This window comes from Halichoerus grypus, chromosome 9 (assembly GCF_964656455.1).
Source record: "Halichoerus grypus chromosome 9, mHalGry1.hap1.1, whole genome shotgun sequence".
Classification (NCBI taxonomy): domain Eukaryota; kingdom Metazoa; phylum Chordata; class Mammalia; order Carnivora; family Phocidae; genus Halichoerus; species Halichoerus grypus.
In genome coordinates, this window is record NC_135720.1 from 125090559 (window position 1) to 125114219 (window position 23661).

At 41.3% G+C, this 23661-nt stretch overlaps 1 protein-coding gene across 1 annotated transcript in view; it reads left to right on the plus strand.

The window, feature by feature from the left end:
* The window catches only part of RREB1 (ras responsive element binding protein 1), a 172918-nt gene that overhangs the window by 14272 nt on the left and 134985 nt on the right, over nucleotides 1–23661 (plus strand). The window lies entirely within an intron of this gene.

The window sequence follows — 23661 nt, forward strand, 5'->3', positions numbered from 1 at the left end:
TTTCCAGGGTGCAAAGGAGAGGTGGATTGTTGGATTGTAGGGCGTTTGGATTTTTCACTTTCCGCTCTAATTCCAAACAGTTTTCCAAGGTGGTTGTTCCAGTTTGGACTCCCTGTAACAGTGAATGAGAGTTCCTATTCCTCCACATCTTTATCAAAACTCGGTATTGCTAGACTTTTTAATTTTTGCCAATCTGGTGACTAGGAAACGAGGTCTCATTGTGGTTTTAATTTGCTTTTCCCTGATTCATAAGGTCTCTTGGCTGTTTGGATACCCTTTTTTCTCAGGTGTTTTAAACTTTTTGCCCGTTTTTCTGTGGATTGTCTTTTTTCTTACTGATTTATTGCCGATTTGTAGGACTCCTTTATATATTCTGATAGGAATATTTTATCGATTATATGTGTTGCGAATATCTGACCACTTTGTGACTTTTCTTTTTCCTCTTAGTTTATGATGCCTTTGCAGGCACGCAGGCTGTTTAATTTCAATATTGTTGGATTTATCAGTTGATTTCTTTGCGGTTGATACTTCTGCATCTTGTTTAAGAAATTCTTCCCTATCTTTAGTTCATGAAGATATTCTCTACTATTCTTTGTAGTGTTGCCTTTCACATGTGATTTTATTGTATTTTATTTATCTGAAGCGGGTTTTGCAAATGTTGTAAGGTAGGAGTCTATTTTCATTTTTTGTCTAAATGATTATTTGGTTGCCCAACCACGACTTACACTACCTGTGTCATGTATCAGTGGCTGTTTGTGCAACAGACCTTAGTAATCAGTTTCTGTGTTCCCTATTCTATTCCATTGGTCTCTGTCAATGCTTGATCCAACCCTGCACTGTCTTCATTATCACAGCCTAGAGTGAGTCAGGATGTTTGGGAGGGCATGTTCTTCCACCTCGTTCTTCTTCAAGCCTGTCTTGGTGTTCTTGGCTCTTCGCCCTTCTACGTAAATTTTAGAAGCAGCACAAATTCCCTAACAGGACCTATTGGAGTTTTTGTTAGGACTGCATGGAATCTGTGGACCAGTTTGGGGAGAAGTGACATGTTTACAGTGGGGGGTCTACCACATTGTAAGGCAGTGTGCAGAGTCTTCAAAAGGACGGTGCCCAACTTCCTGGCTCTGCTCTTCCTTGGCCACATCATCCTGGAGAATGTATTTAACCTTGATGTACCTCCATTTCCTTATTTGTTAGTAGGGATCATAAGAGTACCTACCTTATTGGATATTTGAGAGGATTATTTTATTTATTTTTTTTATTTTTAAAGATTTTTATTTATTTATTTGTCAGAGAGAGAGAGAGAGAGAGAGAGAGCACAAGCAGGGGGAGCAGCAGAGGGAGACGGAGAAGCAGGCTCCTCACCGAGCAAGGAGCCCGATGTGGGACTCAATCCCAGGACCCTGGGATCATGACCTGAGCCGAAGGCAGACGCTTAACGACTGAGCCACCCAGGTGTCCCTATTTGAGAGGATTAAATGACTAAATGTGTTGCATATAATATGTGTAAAGCACATAGTACACATTATATAAGTGCACAGACACTGATTTCTCTATGTTTATATCCTTTTCAGTGTTCCAAGAAAGTTTTGTAATTTTCTTTATAAAACTATATATGACATATATCAAACATATTACTACATATACATGTAGAAATATATATGATATATATTCCTATGAGCTCTAAAATTTTTGGTGCTATGATAAATGGTATTTTTAAAGCTTTTTGGAGGGTGTACAATATTTTTATGTTTTTATTTAGTATCTTTTATGAGCCGATTATGATCATCTTTGATTAATATTAAGTGCTTGTGCTGTGTAAGATACTGCTAAGAGCAGGCAGGAAATATGGATGCTTCCATTGGGTGATTGTCCATCACAATTACTGCTCTGGTCTCATGGGATTGAACATTTTATCCATTTTGCATAATTTTAAACTGTTGTTATCCCATTGACTTCTGTTGTTGGAACCTGTCCGAGAGTTTTGGCAGTTTGGTTCATTTGATCCTGTATATTAGGCTGCTTTCTGTTCATTATTTCTTTTAAATTTCTGAGATCATTATATGTCAATCCTTTCTTATAGACCACCCACGGTGTGCTTGAGACCCCGTTATGTTTTATTTCCAATGCTCTTATTTCTCCCTAAATTGAATACTGTAAAGATGAGATTAGAGTCACAACTTCATACACTGATTCAAATCCAGGGTTAAGTAAGCTTCGTCTGGCCGGTAACTGACATTGTTTCTTTTCCATGGGTCCATGTGTCACACATGTCTCAATGGAGTTACAAGGTTTTTAAAAAAGCAAGAAAGGAAGCAAATATGGGAACCTATATATATATATATATATATATATATATATATATATATATATATATATAGGTTCCCCTTGACTTGTGTTTCAGTTCTAAGCTTTCTGGTCATACAGTACTCCACCTCACGTGGGAGGTGAGGACCCACGCTGTGAGCCTTCCTATGATTTCATTTTGCATCACAGGAGGCAGAAACTCAAAGTGAAACCAATGAAAAAACCAATGTATTCTTAATGGTTTTTACCCAAACCATAAATCCGTCTCTTGGAGGGAGAGGGGAATCACCCAACATTTGATCTGGTTTCTTCTGCATGTTCCAGCCAGTATTTGCCAGTTCAGTGACCATCTGCTGGGACTCCCTCAGGGGATTCATTGAAAATTCAGATTCCTGGGCCTGACCTACACCAAGGGAGTGAGACAAGAGGCAGGGGTGGAGGAGGAGGCAGGGACTTGAATATTTTCAAAGATTCCCTGGTGGTACTGACAGTCACACAGGACCTGGAAACAGGTAAGCTTTCGTTTTCATTGCTCACGCATCACTTGATGGAAAAATTCATCATTCAGGAGGTTTGATGTAATGTAGCTAACGCTTAGTAAGTGCCATGTGTTGGGCACTTCATGTTCAACCCTGTTAGTAGACTACTATTATTAGCCCCCTTTTATGGAAGGGGAAACTGAGGCATTCAGAGGTTAAATAACTTGCCCTGAGTCAGACAGCTGACGCAGAATGGTCCTTGTCTTTATGGATCCTAAAAACAAAATTCTAACTTCAGGTAATTACAAAATGAACTGGTCTCCAACAGAAATGGGTCCGGAGGGTCCACTTGGATCATGATTGTGTCTTGGTATTGTGTTATGTGCCTTATAAGTTATTCATTCCTTTAGCAAGTCCTTACTGGGCATTTAGCGTCCCCAGACCTTGGGGCAGAGATTCTACAAAAGGAAAGCATGTACAGGAAACTGGTATATCAGACAGACTAGTGACTTCTTAGCAGATGCCTGTGTGGAGATAAGAGGATTTCGGGGTGGGGTGGAGGAGCTGTTGAGCTCTCCCCTTGCACCAGGCTCTATGCTGAGTGTTTTGGGTATATTCTCCCATTTATTCCTCACAAGAGCCCTCTTTAACTTCCATTAATAATGGATTGAAGAGGAAACTAAGACTTGGAGACCTAAGGAAACTTGCTTGTGGTCATACAGCCTCCACATCCTGGTAATGTCTGCCTCTCTCTAGAACCTCGCTGTGAGCCACTGGATTTTCTGCTTTTAACTATATAATCAAATAGGATTTTTCTGTTTTCTAGAGATGCTGTCCATCTGATAATGATCCGGACAGCCCAGTCACTAAGATCTCTCGGGGGTTTGAAGAGATCTTTTCAAAGGCCTCTAATGTCGTTCATCATTTGCTTAGCCTCCCCATTTTGTACCCTGGTTCTTTTGTCCTTGCCGGGCCTTTGAGTCAGGTAAGAATCCTTCAGAGCTATTATCATGGCCTATAACAGGATTGACAGATGTCTAGGGACTGGAGGAAGCCCAGATTGTGTTTTATTTATTTATTTTTTTAAAGATTTTATTTATTTATTTGAGACAGAGAGAATGAGAGAGAGAGAGCACATGAGAGGGGGGAGGGTCAGAGGGAGAAGCAGGCTCCCTGCCGAGCAGGGAGCCCGATGCGGGACTCGATCCAGGGACTCCAGAATCATGACCTGAGCCGAAGGCAGTCGCTTAACCAACTGAGCCACCCAGGCGCCCCCAGATTGTATTTTAAAGGAAAATCAAAGCTTTGCCCATAAGCACGCCATTTGCTTACTGTCCTGCAGAAGTGGGGTAGCCTCCCGTGCCCTAATTGGGCTCCGTAATTTTCATGAGAGGGTGGTTAATGTCTGTTAATGTGCCATATGCGTGTGGGAATTCAGTATACTTATTTCCGAGCCACTTCAGAATTGTGGAGTGTTTGGTCATGAGGAAACCTTAGAAATCATCTAGCTCAGTTGTTCCATCTTACTGAAAAGGGAAGGAGAATCCTCCATTTTCAGTGCCTTGTTTAATGTGACTAGTTAGTGGCAAGACCAGAACCCGGTTCCTGACACGCAGCACAGGCCCTTCCTTCTACTCTTTTCATCTGATTTTGTGCTGGGACTGCCCTAATCAAGCTGAATCATGACATGATAAGCCATAAGGATTTTAACCTCAAAATGATTCATATGGTAGGGCTTTTTTTTTTTTTTTTTTAAGTAGGCTCCACACCCAGAGTAGAGCCCAAAGTGAGGCTTGAACTCACGATCCTGAGATCAAGGCCTGAGCTGAAATCACGAGTCGGATGTTCAACCCACTGAGCCACCCAGGTACCCTGGTAGGGCTTTCTTTTTCTTTTTCTTTTCTTTTTTTTTAAAGATTTTATTTATTTATTTATTTGAGAGAGAGAGAGAGAACACATAAGCAGAGGGACGGCCAGAGGGAGAGGGAGAGAGAATCTCAAGCAGACTCTCTGGTGAGTGGGGAGCCTGATGTGGGGCTCGATCCCAGGACCCTGAGATGATGACCTGAGCTGAAACCAAGAGTCTGACACTTAACCAACTGAGCCACTCAGGTGCCCCAGGGCTTTCTTTATAAAGGCAGATTTACTATCCTTATTCCGTATTATTTAGGCTAGTGATAAAGTTATTTTACATTTCTAAACATACAATGGTAGATGATAGGAGAGACTCTTCTAAAATACTACCAGGCCTGCTGGAGAGCTTACTATCCAGCAAAGTGGAAACTAAATGGATATTCTATGTGTTTGTACATGTTTTCAATGGAGAAGAAGAAAGCCTACCAAAAAAGAGAACCAAAGAAGAGACACATATTGTTATGTGTTATGACTTTTTCATCTATTTTAGGCTTCCTGCCTAACTGTGGCAGCCTCAGGCCACTGGCGTGGGCTGTCACTTAGACCATATCTCTGACCCATTGTCCTTGGAGAACGGCCCATGGTTGGAGAGACCTCCTAAAGCATACATTCGTTAAATTTACTGTTTCATTAATTAAAAATAATGCCATCAGTGTTGAATAGGCAGTAACATCACAGCCCATGCCTCTCACCATGACTGTCTCCTGCTCGTCTCCATATGAATTTTGTCACATTGACTTACACTGAGAGATGGAAGAGCCCCATGGCCTTTTTATTCCTTGTTAGCTAACATTCTACTGAAGTGTAACATCCACACAGTTATACATCATAAATGTATAACTCCCTGAATTTTCACAAAATGAACATAATACCCCCAGAGCTTTTGAATACCACAGACCCGGTTTCATCATCTGGCTGCATCATTTCTATTCATGTAACTTTAGGCAAATTATTTCACCTTTTTGAGCCTCAGTTTTCTCAACTGTTAATAGCATTTCATAGGTATTTATGAAGAGAAAAGATGATATATATGTAACTGACCTGATATGTTCCTGCTGCTTCTTCCTGTCCTTTGGTTCCAGGACAGCTTCTGCAAAATGAGCCCCCTCAAAGTGGTTTAGACGAGTGGTAATGGAAAGTTTGTAATATTAAGTAACAGCTCCTATGGTTCTGGAAACGTACATGATAATATGGGCCACAGCTGCTTTTGGCCGGTTCTCTTCAAGGGCTCATCTCAGAAACTTGGCTTGAAGTAGATTAAAGCTTCACCCTATTTACTTATTCTTGTATGCCCGGCTCTCTCCTCAAAAGGGATTATAGAAATACACCTAGGACAACAGTATTTAAAATAAGTGAGTGAATCAAAGCTCAAGTAGAAATGTACGTGTTGTGTCCGGAGATTCAGATCGTTTGCTAGGTGTGAGCTCAGAGTTGGCTTTGAGCTTCCTAGTGGTCAAAGCAAATAAGGGAAATGATTAGTAATAAGATTTAAAGGGTGCTTATAATAAGAAAGCAAACCAACTGTGCAAGAGAAACAGTTTTTTTCTTGGCACCAAGACCTACTTTCTATCGATCTTCACAAAGACAACTTGATGGAAAGTGGTAGGATTCCCTGTAATAAATAAAATTATCTGATTTATAATGCTGTGTCTTAGGCCCTGCCTGGCCATATGCAGGTGGCACGAAGCCAATGCCTAATTTAGTAAAAATTGTTTTATAAATAACCATCACCAGATGAAATTCTATCCTTGAGTATATTTCAGTGATACAATCAAAATTAATATAGGCTGATTACATGTAACTGTTAAATCCATTTATGAAGGTTCTAAATCCATCAAGCAGTGGCATGGTAAATGGGGATTCTGTGTTTAGGCTGGATGGGGGAAGAAGAATTTTCAACTATTCTTCTAAAGAAGACTCTAAGGAAGAAGCATGCTTTTTAGGAAGTGAGGTTAGGAGAAGCAAAGTGTACTTTCCCCAGTAAAGTGCAATCTGAAAGATAGTATAGGTCATAAAGGACTTGACTTTGGGGAGGTGAAAAATACCTTCATTGGAAAACTTGGAGTACCCTCACCCCTGAGAGCAGGTTTAGGGTAGGATAAAGAGGTCGGTTTTAGACATGTTGGGTTTGCAGCCTCCCTGCATGGGAAGTTATATTTTGTGCACATATACACACACACACACAGGCACGTGCATCCTTGTTTTATATTGGGTAGTTAGAGTATCTAACTCTAACTAGAGTGCCTGGCAGATTCCAGCTGAACATATATATATATATATATATATTAATGATTTAAAATGGGGTTGGGTTTTAAAATTTGAAATTCAGATGTGTGTAAAATAAAAACACCCCTAACATGGTGTTTTCTTGTTATCATTGGTCAAGCAGTGGGCCTCAAAGTCTGGCTTGGAGAACCCTGGGAATCCCTGATTGTCTTTTCGATGGGTCTAGGAGGTCAAAACTATTTTTATGGCAATAATAGGATTTGCTTTTTTTTACTCTTTTTCTCTCTGGACTTACCCAGCGGATACATGATGTGTCATAACACACAGACCGCAGAGAATCCAGTGATCTGTAGAGCCAGGCATTAAAAGAGATTTGCAAAAATGTAAAGCAATGTACTCTTCTCATTAAGTTTTGTTTTGAAAATCTAGTTATTTTTCATAAAAGTATGCTATTTATGTTAATGTGTGATAGGTTTATCGTTATTTTAGATAAGACATTTAACTTATTCTCAGTTTTAATTTCTAATATGGAGCATCCTGAAAGATATGATCTACATAAGCAAAAGCTCCTTGGGGTCATCAGTAATTTTAAGTGCTTAAAGGAGTCCTGAAACCAAAGTTTGAGAACCCCCACGTTAGACTTTGTTTACCATAGACTTTGCTCACATCATGCACCAATAATGGGACACAGGGCAGCGTGGTCCCTAGGATCTAAGAAACGCTCCTGTACGTCGCTGTAAACCTGAAAGTGAATACACGGCATTGTTCAAACAGTTTTGGCATCTCCACTTTGTTTATCAGTGTGTTCATACAACAGATATTTAGTTAGCATGGGGATTATGGCAGTTAATAAAACAAACAAGGTTTCTGCCCTCATGGAATTTATTCCTAATAAAAATGTATCAAGAGGGGCACCTGGGTGGCTCAGTCGGTTAAACATCTGCCTTGGGCTCAGGTCATGATCCTGGGGTCCCGGGATCGAGCCCCACGTCGGACTCCCCACTCAGCAGGGGAGTCTGCTTCTCTCTCTCTCTCTCTCTCTCTCGGCCTCTCCCTCTGCTCGTGCTCTCTCTCATATAAATAAATACAGTCTATAAAAATATGTGACGGGCGCCTGGGTGGCTCAGTTGGTTGGGCGACTGCCTTCGGCTCAGGTCATGATCCTGGAGTCCCGGGATCGAGTCCCGCATCGGGCTCCCTGCTCGGCGGGGAGTCTGCTTCTCCCTCTGACCCTCCTCTCTCTCTCATGCTCTCTGTCTCTCATTCTCTCTCTCGCAAATAAATAAAATCTTTAAAAAAATAAATAAATAAAAAATAAAAAGTAAAAATATGTGTCAAGAAATCAGAATCATTAAGCAATTTTCAGTAAAGACCAACATATACGGTTGGTAGACAGCTGTGACCCTGGAATTGGGGGAAAGTGGCCCTGTGAGCAGATGAATACCACTGTTCACCATGGGCAAGGCTCTGTGCTCAGTGCTTGCGGGCATTACATTTTATAGCAATCCTGGATAGTATCTAATGTTATATGTCTTTTAGGTGAAGAAATTGAACCTCAGAGAGATTAGATAATTTGTCTAAGTTGTTTAGCTAATAAGGGAGAGAACCAGGATTTGTGTGTTTGTATAGCATCTTCGCTGTAGGTAGTCTTTCTCTTTTAAGGAAACTACGGACTTGCCCTTGAGCAATCGCAGATCCCGTTGACGGGCTGGTCTTGCCATACTGTTGCAGTGTATCTTTTGAACCATGTTCTCACACATGTGGGGAGAGCCGTGGTGAGGAAACCTTCACATCCACGCTGGGAACCTTCCATCACAAAAGCAGTCAGGTAAATCTGACTGATTGTTATCTACAAAGCAGTTTCAACCAGCGTGGGACCTTGGTTAACCAGGAGAGCCCACCCACCGGGTCCTGGCCACCAATAAAGCAAGCGTGACGAGGCCTGTGTTCTTGTACCATCTTTCTGCCACAGCCAGTTAAGATTTCAGATCACTTCTTTCTTGGCCAGGTGAGATTATCGTGAAAGCATCTCCTAGAGGTGACCCTTCTGGGTCCGTAGGAGCCTTTAGATTCAAAGCCAGTAATTTTCAGCAACTTGGGGTTTTCTTGGCATCTGCCACAGGTAGGTATTTCTGGTTCCAGAGGCACCTCCTCTAAGCTGATACACTACCTCCCCTCCCCCTTGCACCCCTGCACAGAACTTTCTCCATCAGCCTCCAGAAGGACATTGTGACTTGTGATCAGAGCCCAGAGTAGGGACTGCTTGGTGTATACACTCCTCCAGAAAGCAGTCTAAACCCTGTGCACAACTCTGGACTCTTTCAGGAGCCTCAGAAACTGGAAACCAGTCCCTGCTAAATGGAGAGCACCCACGCCTACACACCTACAACTGGTCTTCCTTTCAGGATGGAATGAGGGCCTCTGTTCGCCAGATTTTGGAGTTCCATACTAGCTCCACTCGTGTCGTTCTATCGTTTGAAACCCCCTTTGCAAGTACAGCTGATGAAGCATGAGGAGGCAGCTGGTGATGGTGGACTCTGCATACCTAGAGTCGGACATCTATGTATGACTCCGTCATACATCTGAGTTCCAAACGTTCTGGCTTACCAGTTTCCTCTGGATGGTTCCTTCGGTGGAAAAACTGCTTGCTGTAGTTAGCTTGCCAGCAGAGTTCTCTCACTGCGTGGATGCCACATCTTCCTTCATCCCTCCTTCCGGTGGCTGCTCTTCAGAGCACCGGAACTGCTTGCAAAAGCGCTCACCCAGCTTCCCGACCGCTCCCTAACCTTAGTCCTGGTAGCTTGGTGAAATTTGGTACGTGCACGAGGCAGGCAGGAAAACAGTATGTCTGTGCTCAGAACAGGTTTGTTTTTTTTTTCCCCCTTTCATCCCAAAGTCCTCCTTACCATCTGTCACTCTTTTGATCACGGTTTAAATAAGGGCCCTTCCCCAGCTTTGCCCAATCCAGTGTCCTGCTTTGCATTTGGGGACAGCAGGAGTAGCAATTCCAGGAGGAGACTTAACAATGAGGTGAGTTTTCAGCTGGCAAGGGGGTAACTGACTACCCCTCTGCCATCTCAGGAAACTTGCCTCCCGCCTGGCATTTCAGCAACCCTGTTCCCTCCCGTCCTCAAGGTGACGCTCGCTGAGGGGGAGGGTGGACTGGAGCATTCAGAGCTGTCCGAACAAAGCAAGTGAGATTTGTTGGTCTGTTTTAATCACAGCCCCTTTGAAGAGAGTTAGCATCCTTATTTCGAGTAGGGGTCAGGCGGGTCGGAGGGGCCCTCACGGGTGTGATTTCTGGAACGGTGGTGGTGAAGCCTGCACTTGGGCGTGACACAGGGTTGCTCTGACCTTGGACAGTTCTAACCCCTCTAAATCTCCCTACTACAAAAGGGGAGCCTATATCTGCCCCCAAGGGTTGTGACAAGGGTCAGAAGAGATTGTGTAGGCAAACCCCTTGGCTCAAGATGGAGTCAGGGCTCTTGGTACGTGTGCACTTCAGTTTGTATCCAACTTCGTGGTCCAAACCTATTTGCAGGGCAGGTTTTTGTGGCTCCGAAAGCCCCTGCAATTGGTATCGATAAAACCAAAGGAGACCATGTCCGTGGGGATATCCTTAGCTGCTTGGGGCGATGGCAGGGACAGAGAACAGAGAGGCAGGTAAAAGCAGTGCTTCAGGCTACTTGAGCCGCCGGAGGGCCGAGGGAAAGGCCCAGGGCCGATGAGAAGCCCCCAGGGACACGCCCGCTGAGGCAGCTGTCGTCCTGGTGGGTTTTCGCCCTAGCCTGCTGGCCGGTCCGTGCTTTTCCCTCTTTCCCTGCTTTCTCTTCCTCCTGGACGGCCTGCCACCAGACAACTGGAGAGCTTGGCAGGGTTCCAGGAATCTGTACCAACGCCACGTCTCCTGATGACATCGCAGATGCTGGTGGCACTTGACCACAGCGTCAACGTGGCCTTGTCAAGTCCCCGTCTGATGGATGCCTTCAGATTTCAAGTAGTGAGAAGACACTGGACGCTGGGAATCGGGAGTCCCAAACCCGAGTCCCAGGCTTACATGGCTCTGGACCTTGGCAGGTCACATGAGCTCTCTGAATCGGCTTCCTCCTGTGTAGATGAGTATTGTGAGTCTGGAGAGATGTGTCACAGGAGGCCCTGAGATCCTTCCCGCGCGCACACGTATGTTCTCACTGCCCTGTCTCCAGGCCCTCTCCTGAGAGGCAGCACTCCTGTGGGGATCAGCCCCCCCGAGGCACGGTCTCTAACTACCCGGACCTCTCAAACCTCGACCGTTTTTGAGAAATCACAGTTTGGGGGACCCTGTGATACGCAACCGTGAGCAAGGGTGCTGGAAGAGCATGCAGGTTCCCAGCACACCCTCCAGCCCAGCTGCACCCCACTTCCTCTCAGCCCTGCCTTTCTCAGCTCCCACCTTGAACTTCTCCACCACCACCGCCTGAGAGCTAGAGGCTCATCAATGAATCTTTCACTTTCAGTGTGCTCTTCCTGAATGAGTCGTAACTTCCATTTTTTTCTAGCTTTGCTCTCTGATCTCAAGGGTCACATCTAACAGAATGCTCATGCTTTAAAAAAAAAAAAAAAAAAGATATTTAAAAAAAAACCATCTCTTTCTCTATTAATCAAAATGACTTCGGTCTAAATTAAACACCTTACAGAGAACTCATTTAGGAGACGAGAGCTGTTGGTTAGAAAGTGAAAGTAGCTGATAATCCTTTTCTATATGTGAAAAAACTGACAAGTCATTTAAACCTTTTTTTCCTCCTGGTATCTTAGCAAAATGAGCAAAAGTATTTGAATTTTGCCACCTTTTATTTTTTTTCCTTCCTTGTGCCTGGGATAAAGATGTCATAGAAGCTTTTACGTTTCACACTCCTGCTAAACTCTTTAGGTAGGGGGAAATAATTGGCTTTTTCCTTGAGAGGAGGGTAGTAACAGACTGTGTCTGAGCTATTCTCTTGCAAATCCCCGTGGGTTCTGAATAATAAAGTCTGTCTAGCTTCTAGTCTGTAACTCGCTTTCCTTTGAACAAGGGCAGTAAGTTGCTCTTTTTCTGCCCAGCTCTCGAGCTGAAAAAATCCAGTAGGTGGCCAAAGAGTCTTTAAAAGACTAAAGACAGCTTCAGAGAGCCATTGGACCAGGTTTTAAAAAGAAAAGTGTGCTTATATCTTTGTACAGCAAACAATGCCCGTGGAGTTGAATGGTGCTTCAGGACCCCAGCTTAGGGACAGGTGACTTATTTAGGCAAGTTACAAATTGACATGTTTGACTATAGCTAAATTGAGTTCTCAAAATAATCCCTGAAACTGGAGCTCAGACTGTCAAAGCAAGTACTCAGAGCAGACCTCTCAGCCACCCTCATGTTAGACTCAAATTTATGACACGGTATCATCCTTTGCAACTTCCCAGAAGAGCCCCTCAAGTACTGTCTATGCAACATGAAAGAACTCTGTGGGCGATACACGAGCCCAGGGGTGCCGTGGCGGAGAACTTTGCCCTTTGTAAATTACTTTTGTAAAATATTCTCAGTTGAGATGCCGATAAGGAAATTGCTCTGTGTTGTTTTATGGTTCCAGTGCTCGGTTTCCTGTGGGGTGCCATGTTCTTCTTTGATTTGAGTCATACGATGCCTAAGAAGCAAGCATGACCCTGCTCTCGGTTGCCTAGAACTGGCTGTGGCTCAGTGTACATTCCGTTTATCCAGCCACAGGTGCATTTTGTGTCACCAGGACATTCCTAGGAGCAATCTGCATCTTTTAAGAAAATATGCGGTGAACGGGACTGGTGCCTTTAGCATTCATGTGGCCGTGGTCTCTCTCTCTCTCTCTCTCTCTCTCTCTCTCACACACACACACACACATATAGTGGTAAAATATAGATTACAGAAAATTTACCATTTTAACCATGTTTACGTGGTCAGTGGCATTAAGTACATTCACACAGCTGTGCAACTGTCACCACCGTCCATTTCTAGAACGTTTTCATCTTCCCAGACCGAAACTCTGCACCCATTGAACACTAACTCCCCATTTCCCCCACCCCAGCCCCTGGGCAACCACCCTTCTACTTTCTGTCCCAGTGAATTTGGCAACGCTAGGGACCTCCTACAAGTAGAATCCTACAGTGTTTGTCCTTTCGGGACTGGTTCGTTTCACTCAGCGTAATGTCCTCAAGGTTCCTCCATGCTGTAGCCTGTGCCAATGCTTCCTTCGTTGTTTAGACTGAATAATATTCCATTGTTTGTTTACCCATTCAGCGTCTGTGAGCACTGCTCCCACCTTTGGGCTATCGTGAATAACGGGTATGCAGCTATGTTTTGAGGCCCCACTTTCAATTCTTTTGGGTCTGTATGCAGAAGTGGAATTGCTGGATCATAGGGCAATTCTATTTTTAATTTTCTGAGGAACTGCCATACTGTTTTCCACGGGGGCTGTTTTACATTCCCACCAGCAGTGCTCGAGGGCTCCATTTTCTCCACATCCTCACCAACGCGTGTTTTCTGGTTCTGTGTGTGTGTGTGTGTGTGTGTGTGTGTGTGTGTGTGTGTGTGTTTTAAGATTTTATTGATCTATTTGACAGAGAGCACAAAAGTGGGGCAGGGGCAGAAGAAGAGGGAGAAGCAGACTCCCTGCTGAGCAAGGAGCCTGATGCAGGGCTGGATCCCAGGATCCTGGAATCATGACCTGAGCCAAAGGCAGATGCTTAACCGACTGAGCCACCCAGGCGCCCCGTGTTCTGGTTTTTGGATACTAATGGGTCTCGGGTGGTACCTCATGGTGGTTTTTGGACAATGGTCATTTTAATGTTGGTGTTCGGTGGCGTGCACAGCTGAACCCTCCTCGTGTGTTTCTGTGGAATGGAACGAGGCATGAGGAGAAGGCTCCTTACCCCTTTTGTTGCCTGGACTCTACACACCTAAGCACTTGCTCTGCTTTGCTCTATAGCTGAGCTCTGAGGCTTTTCGGCAACTGCAGATAAGAGATGTGTGATCTGACTCACCCCGATCTGACTGGCTCTCCATCCTGGAGAAAGGAGGTTATAGCCGCTTGCGGCGGGTTGGGATTCCTTCAAGATCTTTCTCCCAAGCACACGGGCAGGAGAAAAGGCACTTAATTTGACCAGTCTGCTGAGGGGTGTGCTTCCTTGGGACACTAACTCACCACTGACAGATTTTTTTAGTTTTACAAAAACATACAACTCCTCCTGCTGCTTTTAAGAAGACACTTACCACAAAGCATTTAGTTGTCCAGCGTGAATGGAAAAATGCAAGACCCAAATAAAACCCATTCCCATCCCTCTGATGTTAGTTCTTTATCATTTTGGTAAATTTCTTTCCAGTCCTTTTTTATTTATTTTTTTAAAAAACACATAATTGTAATAATATGTATATAAAGTATGTAAATAAAGCTTTCCAAAAGGGTTGTGCCCATTTATAATGCCTTAAGTGATACAGCATATGAAAGTATATCCACTCATTTCATTATATCCTGGAACTTTGGGCATATTTTTTTCTACTTTAATAGAGAAAAATTAACTACTTTGCTAAGTTTATATTTCTTTTGTAATTTTTGCTACAAACGTCTTTTTTCCAGTTTGTTTTTTTGCTTTTTTATGTTTGATATAGAGATGGTTGATACTTTGAGGTGGTCAAGTTATTTATGGTCTTTTTTTTTAATGTCACTTTAATTTTGAATTTTATGTATGTCTATTCCTTATTTGCATCAAGTTTTAAAATTTCTTTCTCCTCTAGTGGTATGATACATTTTTTTTTCTCTCCAGGAATAGGACAGATTTTGTTTTTTAAGATTTATTTGAGAGAAAGGGCACGAATGGGAGGGGTAGAGGGAGAGGGAGACAGAATCTGAAGCAAAATCCACGTGAGCATGGAACCTGACTCAGGATTCGATCTCATGACCCTGAGATCACGACCTGAGCCGAAACCAAGAGTCAGATGCTTAACCAACTGCGCCCCCCAGGTGCCGTGACAAATTTTGTTTTTATCTTATATTTCTGTTTTAAAAATACATCTCTATTTAATTAGATTTTATTAATCCATAAGGAGTTTATTTGGGTGTATGGTGTGAGGTAAGAATTTACCTTGATATTTTCCCCCAAATTGGTAACGAGTATTCCAACAATAACTAATTCTGAATAATTATTTCCTTCTCTAATGACTAGAGGTGTTTCCTTTATCATAAACTGACTTCCAGTAAGTGAACAGATATAATTTTTTAATAACTAGTACCTCTTTTCCCTGTAGTATTTTAGTAAAATTTTCTTTACTATTCTCACCTCTTTCTTTCTTTTAGATGCATGTGGGAATTCTTTTGTTACATTTCTCCATATAAAATATGTTATCCAGTTGGAGTTTTGATTGGAATTGCATTTAACATAAAAATTAATTTAGAATGTACATTTTGAAAACTAAATTTTAGCTTTCCTATCTAAATCTTGCTTCATGTCTTTTTACTTCATTCATGTATACACACACTATGAATTATGTCTAGGTAGATTTTTTTTCTTTCATTGGTTACACACAAACCTTTTTGATTTTTTTGTGAATGGGGGTTTTTTAAATTGTACTATTGTGATGGTTATTGCTTTCAATGTGTGTGTGTAAGTGAGTGCTTGTACATCATACCTATACACTTTATGGAGCAAAGGAATAACATATTGAAAAGAACACCAAGGGTGTCTGGCTGGCTCAGTTGATGGAGCATACAACTCTTGATCTCGAGGTTGTGAGTTCAAGGTCCATGCTGGGTATAGAGATAACTTAAAAATAAAATCTTAAAACACACACACAGAGACTTGGGTGTGAATCCCAGTTCTAATTCTTTTTTGTTTTTTAAGATTTACTTATTTATTTGGGGGGGTTGCTAGGGGAAGGGGGCAGAGGGAGAGAATATTCAAGCAGACTCCCACGGAGTGCGGAGCCCGACATGGGGCTCGATCTCCTGACCCTGAGATCATGACCTGAGCTGAATCCAAGAGTCGGATGCTTAACCAACTGAGCCAGCCAGGCACCGCTCCAGTTCTACTTCTTCCAGATACATGACGCTGGTAAAACAGTGCTGCGCTGTTAGACAAATAGGAATTCAACAAATGATAGCTGCTATGATTGGATTTCTCTTGAATATAGTTTTCCATTCATTTCTTTGGGTTTTCTAGTTTCATAATGATACCATTTGTAAGTAATGATAATAATGTTAGCTTTTTCTTCCTGATATTTAAATCTCTTTATCATTTCATGTCTTACTGCATTGGCCAGAAAAACTTGCAGAACAATACTACATAATTTTTTTCTGTCTGGGGTGTTTTATTCTTATTTTTAAAGGAATTTCTTTAGTTTTTCACAATGAAGTATAATGTTGGCTATTGTTTGAAATGGATACTCTTCATATATTGACCAAGTATATTTCAAATCTTACTTTTTAAGTGTTTTTAAATTAGAAATCAGTTAGCTTGGAAGATTCATACAATTTGAGCAACTTTATTTACAAGCTACAGTATTAGTGTTACCTAAGAGGAAAAAGAAATTAAAGATCAATTCTGTCTTGAATATACAGGTTATTACTCTAAAAATAGTTGTCTCTGCATGAGATCTTTATGAGTCCTCCTATGGATTTGAATACTGAAAACCAGTTAAGCCCCTTGGGGGTAAGGCATGTGTGTGTGTGTGGGGGGGGTGCATCTTCATTTTCGTGGCCTAACCACCAGTTTCTTTATATATTACAAATCTGTATCTTGCTTTTATATCTAGTTTGGGCTTCACAGGAACCTTATAATCTTTGATTCTGATTTTGAATTCCTGTATTTACCAATACTTGGAACATTTAAATTTTAAGTAGAAACCTTAAGATATAAGATATGGTTTCTACTTAAAATTAAAATGTTCCAAGTATTGAGTTAATATATATTCATTGTAGAAAATTTGAAAAATGTAGACAAGCAGAAAAACAAAACTTAAAAATAGCACATACAGGGTGGCTCAGTCGGTTAAGCATCCAACTCTTGATTTTGGCTTAGGTCATGGTCTTAGGGTCGTGAGATGGAGCCCCACATTGGGCTCTGTGCTGGGCATGGAGTATGCTTAAGATTCTCTCTCTCTTTCTCTCTCTCCCACTGCCTCTCTAAATAAATAAATAAATAAATAAATAAATAAATAAATAAAAGCACATACAGTTTTGTAAGATTTGTTTTTCACACACTGTATTTTGTACATTTCCCAAGTAGCTTTAAGTAGCTTTATACTTCATGATTGCTGATGGTTAACATGTTACTCCATCATGTGAATGTTTTACCATTCATGTACCAAAGTCCTATTAGTAGACTTTTAGCTTGTTTCCAGTTTTTTATAATGACAAATAATCTAGTGACAACCATCCTTATACAAATATCTTTGTGTATATCTCTTTAGCAAAATTTCTAGAATTTTTTTTTTTTTTTTGGAAGTGGAATGGCTGGATGAAAGAGCCATTTTTAAGAACAAAATACTTAAAATTTCTAATTTCTGTTTAAGGCGATCGAAAACAGTATCATTCCCACAACAACATGTATGTTTTCTCCTCAGCTTTGCCAAAATTAGATGTTGACATTGTAAAATATTTTTTGCTAATCTGATGGAGAAAAAAATCTCACTGCATGTTTTTTTTTTTTTTTTTTTTAAAGATTTTATTTATTTATTTGCCAGAGAGAGAGATAGCAAGAGCAGGAACACAAGCAGAGGGAGTGGGAGAGGGAGAAGCAGGCTCCCCGCCGAGCAGGGAGCCCGATGCGGGACTCGATCCCAGGACCCTGGGATCATGACCTGAGCCGAAGGCAGATGCTTAACGACTGAGCCACCCAGGTGCCCCTCACTGCATGTTTTAATTTGCATTTCTTGTAGTACTACTGATGTTGAACATGAAAAATGTGTTCATTAAGTATTTATATGTTTTCTTTTGTGGATTGCTTCTCCATATCCTTTGCCCATTTTGTAGTGGAGGTGTGCTTTCGATATTGATTTAGAAGAGCCTATAGTATATAAAAATTAAGAGGAAAAGCTTGGAACTCAGAAAGAGCTCTACATCCACATTGCTGTTCTGCTACTTACTAGCTATGAGTCCTTGGGCATGATACTTCTTAGCCACTCCATGTCTCCATTTCTTTATTTTAAAGGTGGAACTAATTGTATCTCCCTTATAAGATTATGGCGAGATATTGTGTGCAGAGAGCTTAGCATGTCTTACACCTAATAAAGACTCAGTAAAGTGTAGCTTTTATTATATTAAGGCTCTTAACCAACTCTGCCTGTAAATATGCTTTTTTTCCTAGCCTGTAATTTCCCTTTCAGTTTGGCCTATAGTGGGTTTTTGGGTTGTTTTAATGTATTTAAATTTAAATTGTTAGGTGAATGAAAATGCACATCTTTCCCTTTATGGTCTATTCCTTCTCCCTAAAAAAACCCTTCTACACCCTCAAAGATCAGATTAATATTTACCTATTTTTCTTCTGGTTCTTTTAAGATTTTATATTTTACATTTAATTCTTTAATCCATTTGGAATAAACTTTTGCTTTTGGTGTAAAGTTAGTGGGAAGTTGGTACTTGGTGTGAATTTTTTTCCCTTTCAGTTGTTCAACTATAATGACTGATCTATCTTTCTCCTCCAGTGATTTGAAGTGCCATCTTTATCATAGGCCAGATACTTCTAAGTTTTCCATTTGATTCCATTGATAATAAATCGCTGCACCGGCACTAGAGTGTATGTATTGTATATGCACATTGTGTGCATTCTTGATTTATTGCATGTTTAGTATCTGGATGCACTCATCCCCTCTCCCTCCTAATTTTTTTCTAATTGCAAGTTTGTTTCTGTGTGTAACTACAGACTTATAGCCTACCCAAAATATAAGTTTTCCTCTCATTCTCTACAGTGCAATAGAGAGAACTTGAGCCATAGACAGAGGATTTGGATTCCAAACCTGTCTCTACCACCTACTAGCTCTTTGGGTTGGATGTGTTCTGTACTCTCCGTGTGCCTCTGGTTCTCTGATGAAGTAATTGTATGAAAATCAGCATATCCCAAAGTCATCTGAAATAACAGGATCCAACTTGATCACATCACTCAAGTCTGTCCCTTTCTATAAAATAAGCCATTTTTCTAATGACTGCAGATTTCCAGCTCAGCATTTCAGTTATAATTGCTTTATCTTGTCCATCGTCACCATGATGTAATTTAAGTAACATTAAAAACGATTATGAGCAACTTTACTTTATAAGCATCTTCTATGCATACACATGCACACATATATAAGTCCAGCTATATATACATACTCATAAATGGATGATTATCACATAGCAGTTAAGAAATAATGACCTTGGTGTGGCACTATTCTGTTTCTTTTTGTTTGTTTGTTTGTTTGTTTGTTTTTTAAGATTACATGGGGGTCGAGTGCGTGGTGCAGTCAGTTAAACACCTGACTCTTGGTTTCGGCTCAGGTCATGATCTCAGGGTCTTGAGATGGAGCCCTGCGTCAGGCTCAATGCTCAGTGTGGAGTCTGCTTGAGGTTCTGTCTCCCTCTCCCTCTGCCCCTCCTGCTCGTGTGTGCACTTTCTCTCTCTAAAATAAATAACTAAATCTTAAAAAAAAAAAAAAAAAGAGTTGAAAAAAGATTACATAGGGAATTTGATATAACCTTAATACTTTTATTGGATTAAGATATATGTGTTTGATTGCAAAATGTAAATATTAAGCATCAAAGTTTTATATATATAATAAGAGCTGTAGTTTACTGCACACCTACCATGGGCCAGATGCCTTTTTTGAATGCTTTACGCATGTTATCTTTTTTAATCCTCACAACAGTGCCCAGATGGTTATTACATCTGCTTTATAGTTGAAGGAACTGAAGTTTGCCAGAAATAAGACACACCTGACTACCAGCAGCCAGTAAGCAGTAGAGCCGGGGAAGATAGGACCCAGGCCTGTCGCATGTCCCAGTGCATGCTCTTTCCTCTGTCATCTGCTGCTTCCAAGGATATTTGCAGTTCTCGTTTTGCTTTAGAAAATCCCATTTCTAAGAAACTTGAGGAGAAAGAAACACTCTTCTTTTAGCCAAAAACTGAAACTTGGATTTCAATTTAGGAACCAACCATGATCTGATATACTACATTATGGCTGTAATCCATAGGAAATATGAAGAACTAGTGCAATTATAGCATAAAGAGAAATGGCGAGGAAGAGGAATGGATTTGATGTGCGAAGAGCTGTATGTTGTAAGATGTGAACTACTTATGTTGTCTAGGACATGCCATAGATGATTGCTTCAAATCCTTGAGTTTGATAAAGATGTCTATGACATCGAAGACAGTCATTTCATGTAATGGATTCAATGATACTATTTAATTTTTTTCCCCTTACAACAAAATCATTCCATGTTTATTGTAGAGAAAAGAAAACAGAGATAAGCAGAATGGCAAAAGATAAAATATTCCCTCTATTAGAAATAAGCACCATTTTAACTTTTTGCTGTCCACCCCTTCTGTCTTTTTTAACTTAAGTGTGAGTAAAAATTTTCATTGTTGTTTACAAAAACAGGACTCCCTATTTGTAGCCAGGTTTTTTGTTTTTTGTTTTTTTCTCACTTAAAAAAATACATCGTGAACTTTTAACGTGAAATTAAGTATTCTTCTGCAGGATCATTTAAGAAGGTGTGAAGTATTTGTTTCATGGATGTGGGATGGTTTTAGTAGTTAATTTTAGATTTTTAAACAGATTGCTTTCCAATTGGCTTCACTTTTAGGATTATCACAAATTTGTCTTACTGTAATATCATCTAATCCTGTTTGCACCTCTAAGGTCTTCTCATTCCATTGGGTCTACACATAGGCGCTTGTACCCCAAGCTCCTAGCTTACAGTTCTGGTGAAATTGTTCTAACTCACAGATATTCCCAACACTTGGGCAGATAAGGTTTAGGCTTTGGAGGCTCTGTTAGCCTACTAGGGCTGCCGTTACGAACTCCTACAGAATGGGTGGCTTAGACAACGGGCACTTATTTTCTCACAGTTCTGGAGGCTAAAAGTTCAAGATCGGGGTGTGGGCAGGGTTAGTTTCTTCTGAGGCCTCTCTCCTTGGCTTTCAGATGGCCGTCTTTTCCCCTGTGTCTCCACATGGTCTTGTGTGTGTGTGTGTGTGTGTGTGTGTGTGTCTGTGTCTTAGTCTTCTTTTCCTATAGGGACACCAGCCATATTCAGGGCCCACCTAAATGACCTCATCATCTTACCTTAATTACCCCTGTAAGGTAACATGATTATATGTTACATAATTATTCCCCAGTCACCTTCTGAGATCCTGGGGGCTAAGACTTCAACATATAAATTGGGGTGGAGTGGGGGGACACAATTCAGGCCGCAACAGAGGCATACACTGGCTTTATTATAAAAATTCCTGCTGAGGAAGCAATTTGTAGTATACCTGTTAAGATTTTCATGATAGTTCGTTGTTTAAAACATAACACGTCTTTAGCCTATATGACTCACTAGGACAGAGAGATCTTGCATGCTTTGTTTACTGTTGTACATAGAGCCTGGAACATTATCATTGCCTACCCATTGTTGAATGAATGAGTAAATGAACGTCAAGTTTCTTTAGTCACATGGAGAAGTCACATCAAATCAGTCTACATACTTTGCAATACCTGATTTTTTGAGCACGTACTCCATTATTTACCTAAGGTATGCATGTTAAAGTGCCTGAAATTGCTAAGTCCGTCGCCTTATAGAAGTCAGAAGCAGCGGGTAAAATCATCCCAATTCCCCATTCACTGTGAAATGACACAGACGCATTTCACAGTGAAATGGCTAGGACTTTCTTTCTTTCTGAGGAAAAGAGAGTTTTCTGTCCATTAGGTTACACGCATTGTTGTTTTCAGGTTACAAATGGGCAGGGTTTTTCATGGCTATCTAGTCGTGTGATTTTCTGCAATTTCTTCAGCCCTTCATACAGTTGAAAACTGCAGTCTGCTCTTTGGACCTGGGAACGTGGGGACGTATCCTGTGAGCAAGCTGACCAGTGGCCGGGCGAGGTAGACGGAGCTATCGGGAATACTAAAGCACTGTCAGTGGTCTCTACTTAAAGTGCCATTTGGGGGTCTGCTTAGTAGAAACTGCAGAAATTTTACTTTGGTTAGTGCATTCTCAATTGAACATACAGGTACACAGACACATTACTTATTGAAGAAGTATTTATTTCACTTATTTATACGCTGGCTCATGATTGAAGAGCTCTCTCCCACAGAGAAATAAATATTGAATCATAAGTACATGTCTTAAAAGGCAAAGAAAGACTCTTCATCCAACGAAAGGAAAGCAATTCTTCTAATACCTACCATCTTGTCTGAAGGCAGAAGGAGGGACAACTGGCCCTTTTGTATCCCCTGAGGTTCCATTATTTTAAAATTCTAGTAAGCAATGAACTCTCATCACGGAGGGCAAGTGGCTTAGAAGAGTTATTTATCCTTCCCTATATGCTGATATCTTTTTTTTTTTAATTTATTTTTTTTGAGAGAGAGAGGGTGAGAGAGCACAAGCTAGGAAGGGCAGAGGGGGAGGGAGAGAGAATCTCAAGCAGACCCCACACTGAGTGCAGAGCCCGATGTGGGGCTCGATCCCAGGACTGGGAGATCATGACCTGAGCTGAAACCAAGAGTCAGATGCTTAGCCTACTGAGCCACCCAGGCGCCCCTATGCTGATATCTTTAAAACAACTTTTATAATTTAGAAATATGCTAAGAATTCATCAATCTAAAACCCAAATGATCATCAGGAAATAAGCAAGTTTCGGCTACTGGGCAGCAGAAGGAGGTGATGGTCTTCAGGCTTACTTTTGACACATTTCTTAACAGTGTTGGTGATGCAGTTTTCCTAACCACTGTGGATTAGAAACGATCAATTAGAAAGGGAAGAGGAGGTTGCTGTTGGCAGGCACACTGAGTTCAGAAAGAAGGGACAGGGATAGCCAGATAACGAGGGAGGGAAAATAACAAAAAGCAGACAGAAACTCAAATTGGAATTTACTGTGGAGTCTCAGGGTATGCTAGGAAATAGCTATTACATACCTCAAGGATGAATAGTTTCTTGAGGATATGATCACTTGGTGGCCTAGCACAAATCTTGTTTACAAAAAGTTATCTTTGTACAACAATCCAATATAATATTTGAACTTTACGATACTATCATTTTGTTCCTATCTTAATTTTCTGATTTTTTTTTTTAGAAAAGGGAGAAAAAGCAAGCAGTACATAATACATTTTAGAAAAAAATTCTACTCCAAACGGTTCACATTTAAAGGGAAAACTGTCAGCCACCAGAAATAACGCATTCCTCGAGTTATCTGAGTAGCTAGAGGAATAACGTATTTAGGCTAACAGCAGTTGAGTAAAGGTGTTTTCAGTAGCCCATCCCGATGACTCTGCCCTGCTTATCTGAGAGGGAGCGTTCAATGGGCTGCCTTAGTAAGGGGATTTGGAAATTCTAAAGGACATCTCTCTCCACCTGCCTCTCAGCCTGCTGCTATATTTGCCACCCCTGGGCAAACCCCTTCCTGGCTTCTCTGCCACCCCTGGGCAAAGCAGCTTCCCCTGTGCCCCCAGCCCTTTCAAGTTCATCCCCACCCCTCCATCTCTGCACACTTTGCAAAGCAGATTCATTTGGCACCTGCAATATGGCAGTCCCTG